The sequence below is a fragment of the Colletes latitarsis genome, chromosome 1 (assembly GCF_051014445.1).
Source record: "Colletes latitarsis isolate SP2378_abdomen chromosome 1, iyColLati1, whole genome shotgun sequence".
In the NCBI taxonomy this organism is placed as follows: Eukaryota; Metazoa; Arthropoda; class Insecta; order Hymenoptera; family Colletidae; genus Colletes; species Colletes latitarsis.
In genome coordinates, this window is record NC_135134.1 from 55,220,468 (window position 1) to 55,238,874 (window position 18,407).

The 18,407-nt window shown below is 46.2% G+C and overlaps 1 protein-coding gene across 2 annotated transcripts in view; it reads left to right on the top strand.

Moving 5' to 3' along the window:
- Sox102f (transcription factor Sox102F) overlaps positions 1–18,407 on the top strand; it is a 323,902-nt gene that overhangs the window by 130,053 nt on the left and 175,442 nt on the right. Inside the window, exon 1 of one of the 2 annotated variants that reach the window (XM_076772769.1) lies at positions 12,559–14,266. The exons of the other annotated variant lie outside the window; for it this stretch is intronic. The gene's annotated coding sequence lies outside the window, so the exon portion shown is untranslated. Of the gene's footprint in view, positions 1–12,558; positions 14,267–18,407 lie in introns of those variants that run through there. 2 annotated transcript variants of the gene reach the window in all.

Here is an 18,407-nt window from a genome sequence, read left to right on the forward strand (position 1 = left end):
TTATCTGCGGTACACGCGATGCCTCTGTCGGCGAACCGACAGAGTTGACTCGCGCTCGAAGCCTCGTGTGCGTTCCATCCTCGAGCTCCTTCGTAATTGCCGCGAACGAATGAATCGCCGCGGCAATCGCCACGGACAGATCTACGTTCGTTTATCGGGACTCGCGGCGCACCTTTGTTCGAAATCGATAAACACGTTGCCGGGGAATCATTTTCCGTTTTCCAGTGACGGATCACGATGGATCGATCGGCCAACTATGCGAGATACCCGCGGCTCGATAAGGGTCGTCGGCCAGGGGGGGTTACGCTTACAGGCGTTTCACACGCATTTTTTCTCGCGTACGGCATACCAACTTTCCCGGTATTATTTTCGAACCCATTTTTAACCCGTTGTCGAGAAATGTTAGAAAAATTGTAGGATAACGTTTGTCTTAGGTCTTCCCATAACTAATGTCTGCGTAACTATGTCTGACATAAATGAGTCAACTTTGAGTGGCACAAGCACTGGGATGTTGACGTTTTATTGGCGTGTTATTGGCGTCCGGTGATAGATCGGCAACTACGACTTAATTTGTAGGCGATAGCCAACGTGTCAAACAGATATCAATTGCAATTACTTTATCTTTCTGAACATAGTCGATACGTACCGATTGACTTCTATCTGCGTCTCGCGAGTATATAAAAATTACACATTAACATCGCTCGGAACGTTTCGTATCGAAGTCGTGGAGACGTATTTATTGACTTGGAATCGAACACTGCCTTAGAATTGCCCTCTACGTAATAATCATTTTCTTTTCTTCTTTTCGAGTAATTTTTACAGAGGCATAATAACCTGACGCTTAGGTGGAGAGACTATTTCTAAAGTACATAGTAGCACGGGTCACAAATGACCGCCCATGCCGCTGTCAATTGGTCCGAGGGTCAAAGAATCCTAAATTACGATGCTGACTGTAATAGAGTTTTCTTGCGAGATCTTTGCGGTAGTCGAACGCTTAATATACATCGTCACAGTACGTATTGTACAATTCACACCGCGTATTACCGAGAAGTGTAAATCTGTGTAATTTACCAATCGTCTACCTTAATATCTTTATTAGCTATGGTTGTGTCGTTCCTTTTCTTTATTTCACCTTAATCTTTCCTTATGTAATGTGAACTCTGAGGCAAAGAATGAAATACCGAAACGGATGAAACGTGTACTTGACGATGGCTGGTGGGAATCTTTACAAAACGTGTTTGACGAATGTACGCGTTTAACTATTCATGGTTGACCGATTCTGGGTCGCTCGGTGCGACGCAAAAGTTAGCTATTCTATTATAGTGGTAGAGAGTTCCTCCTATCGGTGATTTTTCATGATGGATAGATGAGTCTGTCGTTGCTGATTAATACGTGTAAGCGTGTCACTCTGAATGCTGGCTTCTGGAATAATAGGATATTCCTACCTTTCTATATTTATACGACTAACATTAACTGGGTCGTTTCTATCCTATACCGAAGTGTTACTATTCTACAAGGGAATCTTGTATCAATTTGTACGCGATGATTGGTCGATATCACTGGATACAGTGTCTAATCACTCACATCATCGAACGCAGACTAATCCGCAAGTAACGATCCGAAGAAAGTGAAACATGTACATATGTAAGTGATATAGACCGATTATCAGCGGAACGTCTATGTCGTAAATAGCTCGTGGCATATCTATTTAGATTATTAATGCAAATTAACTTGTACCACGACATTCCGGATCTCGCGAACACTGCGTACTACAGATAACGTAGCTGAACCTTCCGCTAAAGGATTAAATAATCGAAAACAATCTAATCGTCCACACCATCGAGCAGAGAATAATCCGCCAGTTATTTGGAAAAAGAATTTTTTAAGAACAGCAGAAGCTAATGGCGTTGATAAACAACCCCAGTTTATTATTAGGACTCGGCCTTATCGTATTCTAGATCATTGGATCACCGTGGACACCCCCACTAGATCATGGGCGCGCGTCCAAAATCGCGAGAGACGACGTATAAAAAGCAGCATTCTGTGGTGGATCGGTAACAAGGCTCGTCCTTCTCTGGTAGCAGTTTCAGAGTCCGTGTCTTTCCCTGTATCTCGCCTGCAATTTCATCCTTTCGGTCGAGTGGTTTTGAAATTCCAGCACTGACGGGCGACGCCAACGACGCCGTTCTGGCCGTTAAGAGTCCCGGCTCTAATCTCGAGAGCGGATATCGAGCCGGTGTACGGTGTCGTCGGTGATCGGTCAGGGGATCGGTCTCTCGGAAAAGTGGCCGGGCACTTTTGTAGCCGTTGAACGTGGGAATGATTTTGAGAGAAGGGCAAAGCTGTGATCGGGATAGAAAGAGAGAGAGAGAGTAAGGGATCGAGGTAGGGAGAAAGAGGGACTCTAAGGTAAGAGAGAAAGGGGGATAGCACCTGGACGCCTCTTCGAGCCAGTTCCGCGGTGCCTTGGTGCGCGGTCTCCGATGCGTTGCATGCACGTACACTCGCGCGAGCGCGCGGATCCAACACTCGCGTCGTCCCGTGTATGCGCGTTCATGCAGTTTGTAACGCGCGGAACAGGTATTCCCCCATTGAAATAAGGTAACGTCGCGAATATGAAATATACCCCCTTGTACAACTTGATAATCCGTGGTTACCATAAATCCTGAGTGATTATCCGCGTGTCTATTTATAAGCCTCGTGGCGTCGCCCTCACCTCTCTACCCGCCCCCTCGTCTTCGCGCCGTGCATGTACCTCCCTCCTTATCCCTCTTCCTTCTTTGTTCGGTTATCCCGTCCCTCCCTCCGCGCCCTCACCCCCTGCACTTTATTCTCCTTCCTCGGGTCCGGAGAGAGGATGATCGCGCCCAAAGGACCTCGCGTTTCTACCTATATGCGTGTCACGGCCTTCCATCCTCCGCAACAGAGGAGATACGCTCGATAGGATTAATCGGCTTACCAAGACACGCTCTTCGCGGCTCGCCCGACCGCGGGCAATGATTTGTTGGTGAACATTCGTCCGCACCTGCGACAAAAATGCTCTTCGCCTGACGGAACCGCCACGAAGCCTCTCGAGGACGTTTCGTGGACCTCGAAACGTTCAACGGGATTTCGACGAACAATAGAGAAACTGTCCTCGGCAATCGGACGGGTCCCAATTTTTTCTCAACCCTTTGACTGCCTACTCTAACCCGGCAACATAATTTAAGGATTATTTTTGTTCGAAAACAAAGTACGCGACACTATTATCACACGATAAACCTGTCACCAGCACCTGTACATTGTCTTCGCTAAAAATTAGGTTGCCCTCTCGTCCACGGGAATAAAAGAGTAAAACCGTTGATAACAATACGCGATAGAATGAGAATTACCGATATTCAATTATACGAAATGGTGTTCGTTTGGACAAATTTCCACCGAATTAACCGAGCAACGAGAGCAATAAAAGTCCGTGTAACAGACATACTTACAACGCGTGATACGTTGGGACGCATCTGGAGAACTTTGAAAACCGGAAACATATGGAACGCGAAGTACGTCTGTGCCCTGTCGGATTAATTGGACCCGTTTCGTTGGCGCTATCTCGCTCCATGGAGATCGCACGAGCATTAAACGCACGCACAGAACGAATTTACCGTTCGCCTTATAAAAATCGCGATAACGATCTGATTGGAACGGGCCCGATCTGCCTCTCCCGTGATGTCAGACGGAATTTCTCTGGATCGTGTTACGGTTATGCGAGCAGATGCGCACTTTCGACGGTAACAGGCGCCCTTCCGGTTCTCCGTCCGGAAACGCGTCCATCGTCGCAACGATGCTCCCTTACAGAGGGATTAGCGGCGTTTCTCTTTTGTCAAGCAGGAAACATTCGTGTTCCGCGAGCATAATATTATATCTGCCCAGAGAAATCTAATCTTCGTATCGCATCTACAATATATCATTCCCGACAGAGCATACCTGGTTGCGTAATTCCGGGTTTCTTGCGAATGGAATTGCTCGCGATCTTAGCAAACCAACACACGTTTCCCGCTACACCAGCGTAACTGATTTCTTCATTAGCGCCTCCCTGAATCCATTCGAGTTAGAAGTCGGATCCAAAGCTGTTTCAATGGGAAAGGAGTTCGCGAGAAGTACTCGGAGACGATTAAAAAATTCTGCACAAGAAACTGTCTAAGATGAAGATTTCAAACAAATACAATAAACATAAGATACAATGTCAAACGCTTATGAACTTGTAGGGGATACTCTGTATAATTACTATCAATTATTGCAAAGTCATAACATACATACTCGAATCAGAATATTATTTAATTTCTGCTATCAAAAGTGTTTCATAAAACGAATTATTTTTGATACTGTGTCTATTCAAACTCAATGTTAATTCAATATATTAACGATATCATTTCAGAAATAAATAAATTAAAATTTAAATTTGCAAAAGGGTTTCATAGAATAATAATTAGCGTGGAATATTATTCGTAATATATTCATATTATTCCGACAAAAATTTCAAATCTAATCATTATTCCATGTTATAAATCATTACTTAGGAAAGAGGGACTGTTGCGAATAGAAAGTAAAAGTTGGCCTCGACATGGTCGTAATTTATAATAGTAACATTAATTTCAGTACGAATGTAAATACTTAAAATTTATGTTTGAAATAACGACGCTTTGAATGAAACTGTTAACTTTTATAATTAAAAGTTATGTGCGAACTCTTAACTTTTAAACCACTTCTTCTTCGTTTTAAATTAATATTTTATATTGACATTTTAAATTTTCGCATAAATTCAGTTTTAAAAGTTATATTTTATTGGATTAAAGGAGTCCTGAAAAAACTTGTAGTTTTTAACAGATATTTGAAGGTAAAATATAAAAGTTTGCACAATTTTTTTAGATAGCCTTATTTAGGGATCTCAGAACAGGTAAACGAAAAGCAAGTTACGATTTTTATATATTCGTATATACAGGGTGGTCGGCCACACCTGCAAAAAGTTTAAATGGGAGATTCTAGAGGCCAAAATAAGACGAAAATCAAGGATACTACTAAAATCAAAGTAAAAATATGGTAAAGGAATAGGCCCATATTGTATGTGACCTATTTTGCTCAGAACCTGCTACACATACCAAGAACTTTCTCGAGTACTTTGCGAGACAACCTGTACAATTTAATTACAAGTGCCAGGTGTTTTTGAAAAACGATTACCTGTCTGGCCGGAAGAACTTACGCTGTAGCCTAATATTTATATAGATCGCTGGATTTGGCAAGATGCAGATGTTGGTTGATTTCTTAGCTTGAAATTGTCGCGTGAACTCGAGTCGTCAAAGGATTGCAACAGGTTAAACCTTATGCACTCTCGTTTTGAGTAATTGTATTTCTTTCCGGGTTCGATTTACTGCATCGTCCGCGCAACACGAAAAGAAGCAAGATTATAAAGATGTCAGGAAAACACAGGATATTTCGGTAAATATAATATTAGCTGGAAATAAATTTTCGCAGAAAAGAAATCGAATACCTGTATGGTGGTAATCTTATCGAATTGTAATTATTTCTGGTCGACGAGGAAAAGATTGACCTATCTTATTAGCTTGATAGAATTAGAATTTTTGTTAGGTCCGAATAAATCCGAAAATGTAAGTAATAGATAAGATTGAGGCAGTTGCTTCGTGGAGGATCGTAGCTATTGAGAGTCGGGGAAAAAGTTTTAGACGTGATGAAGAAGAGAATAGTTTGTGTCGTCGAGGGGACGAAGAAATCGGGGCTATCCTCGAATGTCGCCAGAGGCGCTGCGCGTTGTGCTGCGGCAAGCTATTAAAAACCCAAGTTATGAATGAAAGCCGAGCTGAAATAGAATGGCACGCCGTGCTCCGCCCACAGGAACAGGTACAAACACTACGACGATAGGCTTAGCTCAAGTCCAATGTCAGAAGATTCCCCAGAGGCCAGAAACGAAATCTCCTCGGCGGTTATTGTTTCGAATAGAAACGAAAATCATTGGTTCCATAGGGTTCGACTAATACGATGAAGACCCTCCAACAGCTACGATTTATGTTATAATTTAAGTCATTCCTTCCACCGTGTGAATCAACCCTTATTTTTCAAGATAATTATTTGTCTACAAAGGACTTAGAACCGAGGTCGAAACGTGAAATTATTTCCAATAGAATACAATTTTACATTGACTCTAAAGAAACCTGTTAAAGAGGAAGATCTAAATGGCTGAAGACTCCATAAGTTTTCTCGTGTTCATGAACCCACTCGTGAAAGATTGGTTAGAGGAATTCGCTTTCATTGTTCATCGCACATAATTAACTGTGTTCGCTACACAGAGAAATTATGTTTCGAAAGGTTAATATGTGACTGCGTCAGAGAAACATCATGCAAATTGTTTTTGAGAGAAGTAACGAGGTATTTGATTAATTATACCGTAGGTGGACACGGCGAGAAACGCTAAACAGCTAATATAACAAAAGACTAGAGTAAAGGCGATACGCCTGCGTGCCAATATCGGCAAAAGGGCGGTTCGTAAGGGATCGAAGTATAGGTGATAAATTAAATTACTAATAAGATACAGTTTTTAACTGATCTTTTAAGTCTCGGAGCAAAAATGCAAAATGACACGTTCGAATCCCTAAGCGTGAAGGTATCTGGGATTCCCTGGGAGTTTCTGAGTGTGTGGGTCTTCGCACGCCGTAAACCCAAATCACGGTCGGCCAAATTATGCGTAAACGAGCTCACCGGGACGATGGGCAATACATCCGAAACGTAAGGCAGGTCGCTGGAAGTTCGACGCGAAGGGATTCTGAAAAGGGCACGATGCCCGACTGTCTGTCACATTCTTGATGTCAGCGGACCAGAGAAGGGCCGGTAGTCGAGCATCCTGACGATTCAATTAGGATTCAGGCATGCAGTAGAGGCCCGGGTCTCTCTCTCTCCCTCTCTTCGCCTCGCCCCTCGCCGCCCACCCTGTGCCAGCTTTCTTTCGAGACCCTCCTCGGGTATAATCGATAGCCGATTTCACGAGAGATCCATCCGTTTGTTCGCGTGGCCGTTGATATATGAAGATCGCGGGGACCAGCGAATTCCTAAACGACTCCCACGTTCGTGCACCGGTTCCATCGATGTTGACACTGTTTGTCGAGATTTTCCAAAGTACCCTATTCCCGGAGGGTAGCTCTATTAGACTCTGGTAGATAAGGTCAAGGTGCAAGCGCTACATGTATCGAGGTCTTTAGGATATTAGAAGCTCCTTCCAGTGTAGGTAGTCGAAAGCGTAACCCTCGGATCGCGATTTTGCAACGGAAGTCCGATCGTTTGGGTGGCAAGAAGATGGCGAGCCGGTAGGAGAGGTCCGACGAAATTCAATAGGCGGTCCCTTGTGTTCGGTATGATTAACGAAGCCACGGCAGGTCGATCGATACAGAACTATCCCTTTACGTATGGAAATATCGTTATAATCGTGTACACAAACGAGTCGGCCGGTGAGACTAAGGAAGAGGAAGCAAAGCGCTGAACCAAGGGGTTGAAAGCTTCGACGAGGCCATCGCCGAGAAGCGTCGCGGGACAATGGAGCAATCAATAGGGTAATGTGAGGACACTTTATCGAATTATCGATGCGGTCGACACTGGCGTACCTACGGTCAATGGACACGGGTACCCTGCTTTTCGAACGAACCCTTTCTCCCCCGTCGCTGTCTCACTCCGTCCCTTTCTCCTCGATTCTAGCCCGTTACCAGCCTCTGTAACATCCTTCGGGCCGCTTTCTATCAGCCTATCCGTCTCTCTTTCTCACGGTTTCCCGTCAATGTTCGGCCGCTGATAAAGTGTACCATCCGCGCCGTAACAAGCTCAGTCGCCCTTGACACTTTGCCCAGTTAATGTCCAGGAGGCACGCGATAAATCCGCCCCCGAGCCGCCTTAATAACCCAGACCTGCTAAACACGCGAGTGTCTTTCACCGCGGAATCCATTATCCCGTTCGCGTACGTGGTCTCGATCGACGCGTGATCACGATGGAGCGTTCCTGGCGTCCTTGTTGACGTCCGCAGCAAAGTGTCCTGGATACATCGCTCGCAGGACACGATGCTCTCCCTGCGTTCCTGCTGCTGCTTCGATCGCCTTCGGTAAGAATCGACTCCACCTTTCTGCTTCGCTACGCCATTTACCATTTCTAGACACCTGTGCGCTAAATATTCGCAGTCTTTCATGATTTCAAATTAGCAGAATTTTCCATTTTCTCTGTGTGTAGCGTTCTTCTTGTTGTAACAACCCCGATGGGTTGTCTACCTACGTCGGAGAGAACGGGAGTGCGTGCCGCGTTGTACGGAAAAATAAAGAACCGTGGCACGGGGAGAGTCTCTTTGATTTATCGTCTCCTCCAGTTGTGGAGTCGAGAGCGGCGGGGCGGGCGTGATCGGTTGCGCCACGTCGCGTTCCAATTTTGACTTCCACCGGCGCATAATGAATCGGTATGCAAATCCTCGAATAAGGATCATAACTCATTCGTGCGATATCGTGTTCTCACACGCGGTCAATCGGACATGGCTGGTGGGATCGACGCGAACGGACGCGACTCGCCTCGGTTCGCCTGTCGTCCGACGCGCGGACCAGATAAGAATACCCAGGTCCGAGAGCGCGTCGGCAATTACAACTGCGTACGCCAACCGTACTGTATACACGCGCCGTGATGATATTCGATGTAGAAGCTCCGGATCGAGAGGCCAAAGAAAAAACCCTCGACCGAGTCAAACTGACATGAAATATGTGATCGCGTCCGCGTAAAAGTATCAGCCCACCATCGTCCCTGTTAAGTGTCCGCGAGAACCCACTCGCGACCGGGTTTTCTAGCCTGCAGTCGCGTCTTTTGCGTCGCAAAAACCATTTCAGCTCGTCCGAGAATACCACCGATTTACCAACGTTTCTCTCGAAATTTACAGAAATTTTTAACCTAGTTATTCTCGAAACATTATTACCACATCGCGTAAGTTATTCGACTTCTCAAGAATCCCAGTTTACGAGACTGCTGGTAATAAATGATCTTCTTCGAGTCAGCAAATACTTGATTCGCGACACTATCAGCTGTCTCGTCTTTTGCCCTAAAGCTTTTTCAGTTACTTATGAAGCTGCGTGTTACTTGTATCAATCATTATTATTATTACTATAACGTCTTCATTGCATAAGCGAAAGAAAATGTAAGTTGCGGAAAGTTACGTTGCATAACGAGTAAAGTCGAGCTATGCGAGACACCCTGAAACATACCGTCGACTAACCCGCATTATGATCGCATTGCATACTTAACCTAACACACAGGGGCACACGCTCGTGTCACAAATTTCACGAGTATCCTTAGAACGTACTCGGTTACACACTTGGCGCGCAAAAGATCCTCGAACCCGATCGCTTCCGTGCCGTATAAGATACGCGCCATTGACACTCGCCATATGAAAAGTTAATTTAGTCGTATACGATAACGTTTACGTCCCCCCGCACCACGCGTATGATAATTCATTTTTACTTTCGTTAAGTGCGTCGATCCATTTGTAGATATCTTCGGTTGTCCAGCAGCTTGTCCTATATTAAATGGTCACCTGTCTGAAAATTTCTTCGTCGCTATCGATACAGGACTTAAGAATTTATCGACAGTTTATTCGCGACGCGAATCCTGCAACGAAATGGCAATTAACGTTATATTAAGATTCCCTCTGGATCTAGATAGATTCGTCTCGTGTGGGCCGAATAATCATGATTTTCGTATCTTTCTTCATGTAAATTTCACTGCTTATTTAATGCCCATTCGATGTTAATGAGAAAGTACGTATAAAGTAGCGTGTTTTTTTTTTTTTTTTTTTTTTAAGAAAGAACTTATTTCAAAATAATTTTTTATTCTGTATAATTTAATGACATATAAAAATTAACAGCGTCGTTCGATTCGCGATAATACCAGCGACTACAAACTTAATTCCCACGAGAGAAAAGTTACACCGTGCAACAATGTGACGCGTGGAATGTGTGCCCTATAATGAGCTACTCAAACGAGACAAGATCGTCACGACGATTAATGTAAGAGATGAACTGGACCGAACGAGATGGTAAACTACTGGTCGGAAATACTGCCGGATCATACTGCTACACGACAACGTTCGGTTACATGATGCTGAAGCAACGAAGGATGTCGTCTTCAGTTTGGACAGGCAATTTCGTCCACGCGCACCGTATTCTCCAAACTTGATCTCGTCCGATTATCTGTTCTTACACGTTCCTCTTGTTTTAATATTACTTCGTCTACTTGTGCTTCAACACAGTTGACGGTGTTTGAAGATTTGTCGATAAATAGTTGCTAGTCGATGAGATCTCTTAAAGTTTGTGGAAGTTTGTACAATACTGCATAGTCTAATTCATTCTAACTCTTATTCTATCAGACGTAGGGTGGTTAAAGGTGTATTCGAGACATCTTCCTAAACGCGTAGGTTTCTCGTGCTAGTTTGCGTTGGTCTGTTTGAATTTGAAATTCGAACGAGACCAAATACCCTTTGCTACTTATAGTAAAGATTGTTCGAGTAGAGTTCTCGTCCAGTTAGACCGATCAACCCTTTCGGGATCGAGAAAAGGCTGTTGCCGTTCCGTGAAAGCTAACGGAGCTTTCAAGAACGTCCTTCGAGTCCTGACGCGCGAGGTTATTATCACGAATGTGCCTACGAATGAGTCGGTGAAGGCCGTGCGCACAGATGTTCTAAATCGCGCGCAAACAAATCACTTTGGTACCATCGACGCGCGCGCAAACACAGTTGTGCAATGACTCGGAGCGACTGTTAGGTAATTCGATTTATGTAACGGTGCCGCTGCTATTGTTGACGCGTGTCGATCTTTTGCGTGGATTCTCGTACGAACCTTGCATCCGAGAGATAGCCGCCGCCCAGCTGTCAGGCTCGTGGGACGGTGTTTCTCGTTGCTGAGGACGCGGTAGATTTATTTTCATGCGAGCCGCGCGGGGGTATATCGGTACAATTAATTTCACGATCGTCGGCGGACCTGGGGACCGCGTTGCATCGAGACGAGCAAAAAGGATCCGTGGAATGAAACGAGAGCATCACGAGAAACGAACGGGAGACCGTACCCCGAGAAACGGATGAACGGATTGTCCGAGATAAGAAGAGATGACAGGTAATTCGGTCGATGGAAACGAGACAGCCGGGGCTGCGGTGCTCCAAATGTACCCACCGATCGTCCTCTCGCGTCTTAATCCTTCTTACGCTTCGTTCGTTGGTTTTATCGATCTCTCGTCGCGATAAGAGTGATCGGTGGAATCGAGAGCCCCTCGAGCTGGACTAATTGCCGGGCACCGTTTAGGAAAATCGTTCTGCGTGTATATGGGCGGTAGATATGGGAGGAAGCAACGACGCGACGTTCGGTTCGATCGAAGTCATCATCTTCGGATGAACTGTTCGATGAACTCTGGCAAAGGTGAGACAAGCGGCGGCACTCACGACCCAAACGAACGCGTCCGATCAATGAACACAGAGAGGCCGATACGTCCAGCTCCGGCTTACCCCACTTTCATCCCCAGAACAGAAGTTCTAGAAGGTTGGGAAGCCGATGGGCGGAGGGAGGAGGGAGATAATACTCGCGCGACTGCCTTAAAGCGTGCGTACTCGCGGCTTAAACAGCAACAGCAGCATCGGCAGCACCAGCAGCAACGGACACCCCTCCACGGGTACCTGGTCGTTTCTTCTCCTCTCGTCTCTTCTCTCTGGTCACTCTGTTCTCTCAGAACGCTAGTGGTTAGTCCCCGGGCTTCCTCTTTCCACCCCGTCCCTTTCTCTCAGCCTCCTGACGGCGTAAGTTTCTCTCTGTCGGTCTCTCGGTCTGCCGATCCGCCGATCCGCCGCCGCCACCGCCGCCGCGGGGCCGTCGCTATCTCTCTCTCCGGGTTCTGCGAGTCTCTTTAGTTTTGTGCGCTACCTGCCTGCCTTGTGGCTCGCTCGTATCGTATCGTATCGTATGTAAGCGAGGCGAGGTGCCGTGGCGGGACGAGGCTGGCCCGATGCTGGGGTACCTCTGTGTGGCGCGGTATGGCGTTGTCTCCTCGCGTGTATCCACGCACACGTGGCTGATCGGGCGCACGCATTCACGCACGGAGCCACGCACACGGTGCGTCGCGAGACAGAACGCGAAAGAACGAGGGAGAGACGCTCCGAACGGGGCCCGGAGGAGCACACAGAGACTTCCTACGGAGCTGTCCGCCGCGCACAGCGCAGCGTAGAGAGCCACGTTACCTCTCTCGTGCTCGCTCGCGCTCGTTCTCTTCGCGCGCGCGCGTGTGTGTGTGTGTGTGTGTGTGGGTCCGTGCCGGAGCGATTGTGTGTGGCCGGTGCACAAGACCGTGGCTCCCCTCCCTCCGGAGCCACACTCCACCACACTCCTCCTACCTCTCAGCCTCTACCTCCTTCTTCTACCTGCCGGCCCGGCCGACACACATGTGTATGTGTACCTTGGTCTTCAGTGTAAGATCTGAACCAGCGGAGAACGCACGCTATTGTTATATCATTATCATTGTCATCGTCCGTGGGCATTCGCGCCAGTCCCCGCCGCGTCGCGACAGTTTCGCCCCTGTGTGCCGCCGTCGCCGCTACCCCGGATCCTCGCCGCGAAACCCTGGGAAAATCCTGGCCGATCCGGCCGGAAGAAACCGCGCGAGAAACGATCGGCAGGGACCGCGCGCGTGCACGCGACACCCGGTGCATTCGCCGTCGACGACCTCATCGGTGCACGCTCCTCGCGGGGTCAAAGGATGACGGGACGCACGGTCTCGCCGCCGCGCCCTCTAACAGCAAGCCGCGTACGGGGCGGCCCGCCTCTCTGAACACGTGGGAAATCGCTAACCTCCCTTTTTCGCCCACCCTTCGTCCTTCGTCCTTCGTCCTTCGCCCTTCGCCCTTCGCCCTTTACTCCCCAACCTAAACGTTCGACCTAAATCGCCGATCCACCTGTTCGCGGACCTTCCAGTGTTTGTTTATCCCTTTGGTGTTCATCGATCGGTCGACGTCCACTCGGGCTGGATCGCGATCGATCGTCAAACGTGGTTGGCAAGCGTCTCGCGATTTCTCGTCTACCGTCAACGGCAGGGTCGAGAACAGTCGTCGATCGCGAACAAGCATCGTGGTCGAGTGTGGACACGATCAGTCATCGAGTGTGGTCGGTGGACGGATCGTGAACAGTCGTTAGCTGTGATTAGCGAGATCGCGAACAGTTGTTAAATGCAAATAGTCAAGATTGGGAAGAGCCGCGAAACGCGAACAGCAGGATGACGAACAGTCGTGAAGTGTAAATAGCGGAATCGCGAACGTTCGTCAACCGCGATCGGAAAGAATAGTCGATTTGGCGTGGCCGATCTCTCTGCCGGACAAGAAGAAAGACGTCGACTCGTCGATTAGGATCGCGGGGACCCGATGACGGGGAGGAAGAGAAGGAGGACTCGGGACTCGACGGACGAGATGGGCAGGATCGATCGGAAAGAGGCTACGGCCGACGCCTAATTAAATCGATTAGACTTTGGGGTTAATTGTTCTGGAAGGTTGGTTCCGTTGCACGTACGTCGCCGCTACTGTCATCGTTCCGCGAGCGAACGTAAACCGTCATAGTTTCGAGTGGTCGACGGGGAAACTCGGTTGGCAAGCGAGGACCCCGAAGGGTATTTCCCATCCGCGTCGGGCGAGCAACCAGTGTCGCCTCTTCTTCGCTTCCCCTGGGGTGTCTTCTTTTTCTTCGTCTCCTGGCTCCTTTGGCGCTGTTCCTGTCCCGTTCCTCTCGCTCTCGTTCCCCCCTGTCCGTTTCTAATCGTTCCTTTTCTGCCGGCGATCGGATTGAACCGTCCGCAGGCGCGGTTGTCATCGCCGTGCCCGGCTGTGAATAAAAGTGAACAGCGCGAAAACTGGTGTCCATTGTTGCGTCCCGTGGCCAGTGCCGTGTTATCGCGTTTCGTTGACAAATAATCGGGGCTTCCGGTCCCTCAGAACGCGGCCGCTTGCTTCTGGTGACTTCGTCGATTGCTCAATTAGTTGTAACGGATAGCTTGGCTGTTCCTGTGATCGTGCCGTGATCAGTGCGAGGTATCCTCGAAAAATCTCGGTGTCGAGCGTGGACCGTTTGTGCCGTGATATCATCCCCGAGCTCCCGCCAGGAGAAGCCGATTACCGTACGCTCCTGGTGATAAATGATTCGCGCGACCGACGCTCCTGTTCCGCGGAGGCTACCAGTTGGAACTGACGGTGAGTCGCTATATTGTTTGAAAGCTACGAGGGTCGCTTCGAACACCGCGTATAGAGGACGGCGAACTTTGCGGCGAACAGTGTCCGATCCGTGCTCCGACTCCTGTTCGGGGTCTGGTTCGACTCGGCAGAAAACGTGTGCTCGCCGGAGTATCTGTCGAAAGGTATCTCCTAATAAAGCTCGCCGATAAGTAAAGAGGAATTGGCGTTCGTGGAACCGCGGGACGTGTAAGGAGTTCCCGGTTTCGCGGCACCGCGAGACTCCGAGCGGAGTCGTGCGCGCGAGGCCAGGCCAGGATCCGAGCGAATTCGAGCGCGCCGGCAAATGGAACGATAAATCCTTCGATTGTCGAACGTCGATAATCGTTCGCGGCGGCGCTCCGTTGTAGACACGGACGGAACAAACATCGTCGGGCTCGACCTGTTATCGCGAGCACGTGATCGCCGGGGACCTGGCTTGATTTCAGCGCTGCTCGCGAGAAGTGAAAATATTGCCCGGCTGCTCGGTCACGTTTACAATGTAACGCGTCGATCGACAACCGCGACAGAATCCCGCGAACCTCTCCAGTGAAACTTCGCCGCCGGGTTATCAGTCCGCGAGAGAGACTCGCTTTACACCGTTCTTTTATTTTTTGGACTTGCGGTGATAGCAAAATCACTTTAATTTAGAAAACACAGTAGGGTATGCATACTTCTGCAAAAATCTCCTATTTACGATTTCAATTACGGACAGTCGACTCGTTAACCCCTTAAATCGTCGACTGCCACGCTGAATTCGACGCGGGGACTAGGACATGGTTTTCTGAATACCGCACGCGTTCATTACGTATACGCGTTAATTAATGAAAGGATTAACTGCATTCGGACATACTATCCTACGTGTCGATGTCTGAACCGTAATCTTAATCAATTCTAATGTAAGCTACGAATCTCTCGTTTAAAAGCATCCAGCACGAAGGAAAGCGCAACGCATAATGAGTACGTGTTTGTTCTGTTTTGCAACGGCCATGCGCTTAGCCTGCAAACTGTAACGCGTTCTTGATTTTATAAAATAATTCTCTTCTGTTACTACATCCAGTTACAAGGTATTTACATTTCTTTTTTTTATTGTGCTTGAATAATGCGTAAATATTTTATCAGATCTGTAATGGATGGTATCGTACAGAGCAACACGAGATGGTAGATTATATCAACTTATAGTTCCCAAAAAGTAACATAAAAATATTAGTCTTCATCGACGTTGCGTCTAGCACAAACGTTAACTCGTAAGAACGAAAGCGATTTGGCAGCGAGTGGGGTGTTAGGCTGCGGAAATTATCTTTTGGACGAAACCGGTTCAGGACCCGGACCTAACAATTTTTTTGTTCCCATTTTTGTCCTTGTTTGTCTCTTTTATAATAATTTAAGTGTTCCTTTTAATCGTACCGTTGAAATATGATATTTGTTGTGATTGAAATGTTTTCAAACATTCTACGTTTATGTACGTCCCGAGTTCTGATGTACCTAAGCCCCTATCGTCTTTTATTCGACCCTTCTTCGAGTAGTTGACATGCTTGGGATTTCCCGACATTTTCTCCTGACATTTGTATATCTCGATTTGGGTATTTTTCCCACTTTGAGTGTTCTCGTAGTTCGAAGGAGAAAGTAGTAACGAGTTTTACGAAGTGCGATTTATAGATTGTATATTATACAGTGTGTTTTAATAGATTACTAATGGTGTATAATTTTATCGAATCCTTCGTAACGAGTTGGTATACTAACGTTTGATTATCAAATGTTAATATTTTTCTGGTTCTAAAAAATTTTACTAATTCGAAAAGTACCACTTAAGTGTTGCGAAACAGGTGTAGTGTGGGAAGAATGTTGACCAAATCTGTGCGTAAAAAGCAATCTTTGATTATGTTAATAAAGGTACGCGAGCATTCTTATTGGTTGTGTGAACAACGACAATTATGGCGTTTTGTCTTAGGTTCGATAGAGGTCTCATCGATACATATGTATATATTCCAGCGGATCCTATCCGCTAGGACAAAACGCCATAATTATCGTTCCTTTTACAACCAACAAACGAGCTTACCTTTATCAACGTAGCGAGAAAATATCTCGAATGTAGTCTGAAGCAAACATTATCCCGTACCATAATACTTGTTCTTTCCAAGCACAAGTAATTTGTACCTGGTAGAAGTAGATACGCGTGATTCGTCGGTAGATCCGGCGTTAAAGATACAAATTGGATAAAACTACAAAGTTTCAAACCGCCTTGTAAAGCGACAATCGACAGCGGGAAAACAAATGTACGAGATAACCGAGGGTGAAGTTTCTACGAAAAGTGTTTGCGAACATTGTTAATTTCGCGGAATTAATAAAATACGCTGCGCGTAAACTGACTGAAAGAGGGACAGGCGCGGAATTCGTAGCAACGATCCACGACAGAACTCTCGCGGGAACTTGTTCCCCGTTTTGGTAGGTTGCTTCGGTAATGGGCAGCTAGCGTAATTTCTGATTATTTTAATTAAGCCGACAAAAACGTCCCGCTGCTCGCGGAACAATCGTCAATGAAATTGCTGTTACGGGCGGTAACGCGGCGGCGCGCTTTGGCCGCCGCGACGTCCCAACACGCTCGACTTTCTCGAACGGATCGGTTTTTACGTACACACGGTAGCTGCGGTTGCAATCATCCGCGTCATCCAGCTAGATGACGACCAGGAAATTACACGCTCCGGATCGCGCCTCTCCGGGGATTCACGAATATGCAAACAAGACACTCGATTTTTCATTTTCAAACCACATTTATTTCAACCCCTTCGAACTTGAAAGCACACTGTTGCGGTATGCGTCACGTATTCCAGGAAACAATAGTTATTCCGTAATTTTTTATTCGGTGGGCAGTGTGCATTCGAGGCCTTCTGATTAAATCGATGACACGAAAGTTAAAATTAAATCCAATTGCAAAGACGTAGCTGCTTGTGTAATTTGAATGGAAAGAAACCAGTAATATAATGTTGAAATGTACACGGAGGAGTACTTGAACACCCGTTGCAGTAAAGTAATTTACAAACATAAAATATAAAATATCTCGTGAGGTGTTTCTAACAATCGTCGTTTAACAGTTTTATACGCAGAATGATAAGATTAATTGATTTATGCGAAAAAGATGCATGGATCTTGTATTGTTGCATAAAAAAGAATATGATCATCGAAGGATAGTGCCCATTATCGGATTTGATATAGCATTTGTGCCAATTTCTAAAATTATTCTATGTAATTTTGAATTCGATTACATTTATTGAATCTTGAGGTACGCGAAGAATATTTTTCTTCGACCAAAGAAGACAGTTTAGAACCGAGGAAGCTACTACATCAACTGCAACGTCATTCATTTATGCATGACATTTAAATTTCAACAATAGAGTGCTACTCTGGCGTACAATGTAACCAATGGATTAATAATACGTGACACTTTGCAATTACTTTTGTTGCGTTGTCATAGAAATAGGCAATTTGGCGTCGTCGTAATAGGCGATTCTTTCCTTTGTTATTTGCTTTGGTTCTATTTAGCACTTGTTACTCGTTTAATTTTTATTTCTTCCATATAACTATCTATTTAAAAAATGCGTCTCTTTCCTATCGCTCTAATAATGATTCGCAAATTGAAACTGAGCCTAACGAATGTTTTACGGTGATTTCCCGCAGAATTCAAATGTCATGTTCGTTTGCCGTTTCAATTTGTTGTAAGCGTGGGGAGAAAATTGATTTCTGCAGAATGCTTGATATTCTACGAATACTCGAAGTCATGTATCACGCATCATCTTCTATCGACACGAATCATTACTTTTAATTGCTCCTCCGTTCGGTTTTGTGTCTTCGAAATCACCATCGTTAGATACCTCAACCCATTTTGGAAATGTATATTTGTCGATTGCATTGTCACTGTGTGTATAACAAATTTTCGTTCTTTGCTTGCAACGTGGCCGTTCGTTTGTAGAAATGAAATATCATTAAACGAGGAAGATGATTATTTCGCTTTCTTACGTACAAGACAAACTTGATTACTCGTAACATAAATTGATTCCAACAGATATCTCGTAAAAGTACTTTTCAAACATCTGCTACTTGATCTGCTCATAGAAATCAGCACTAA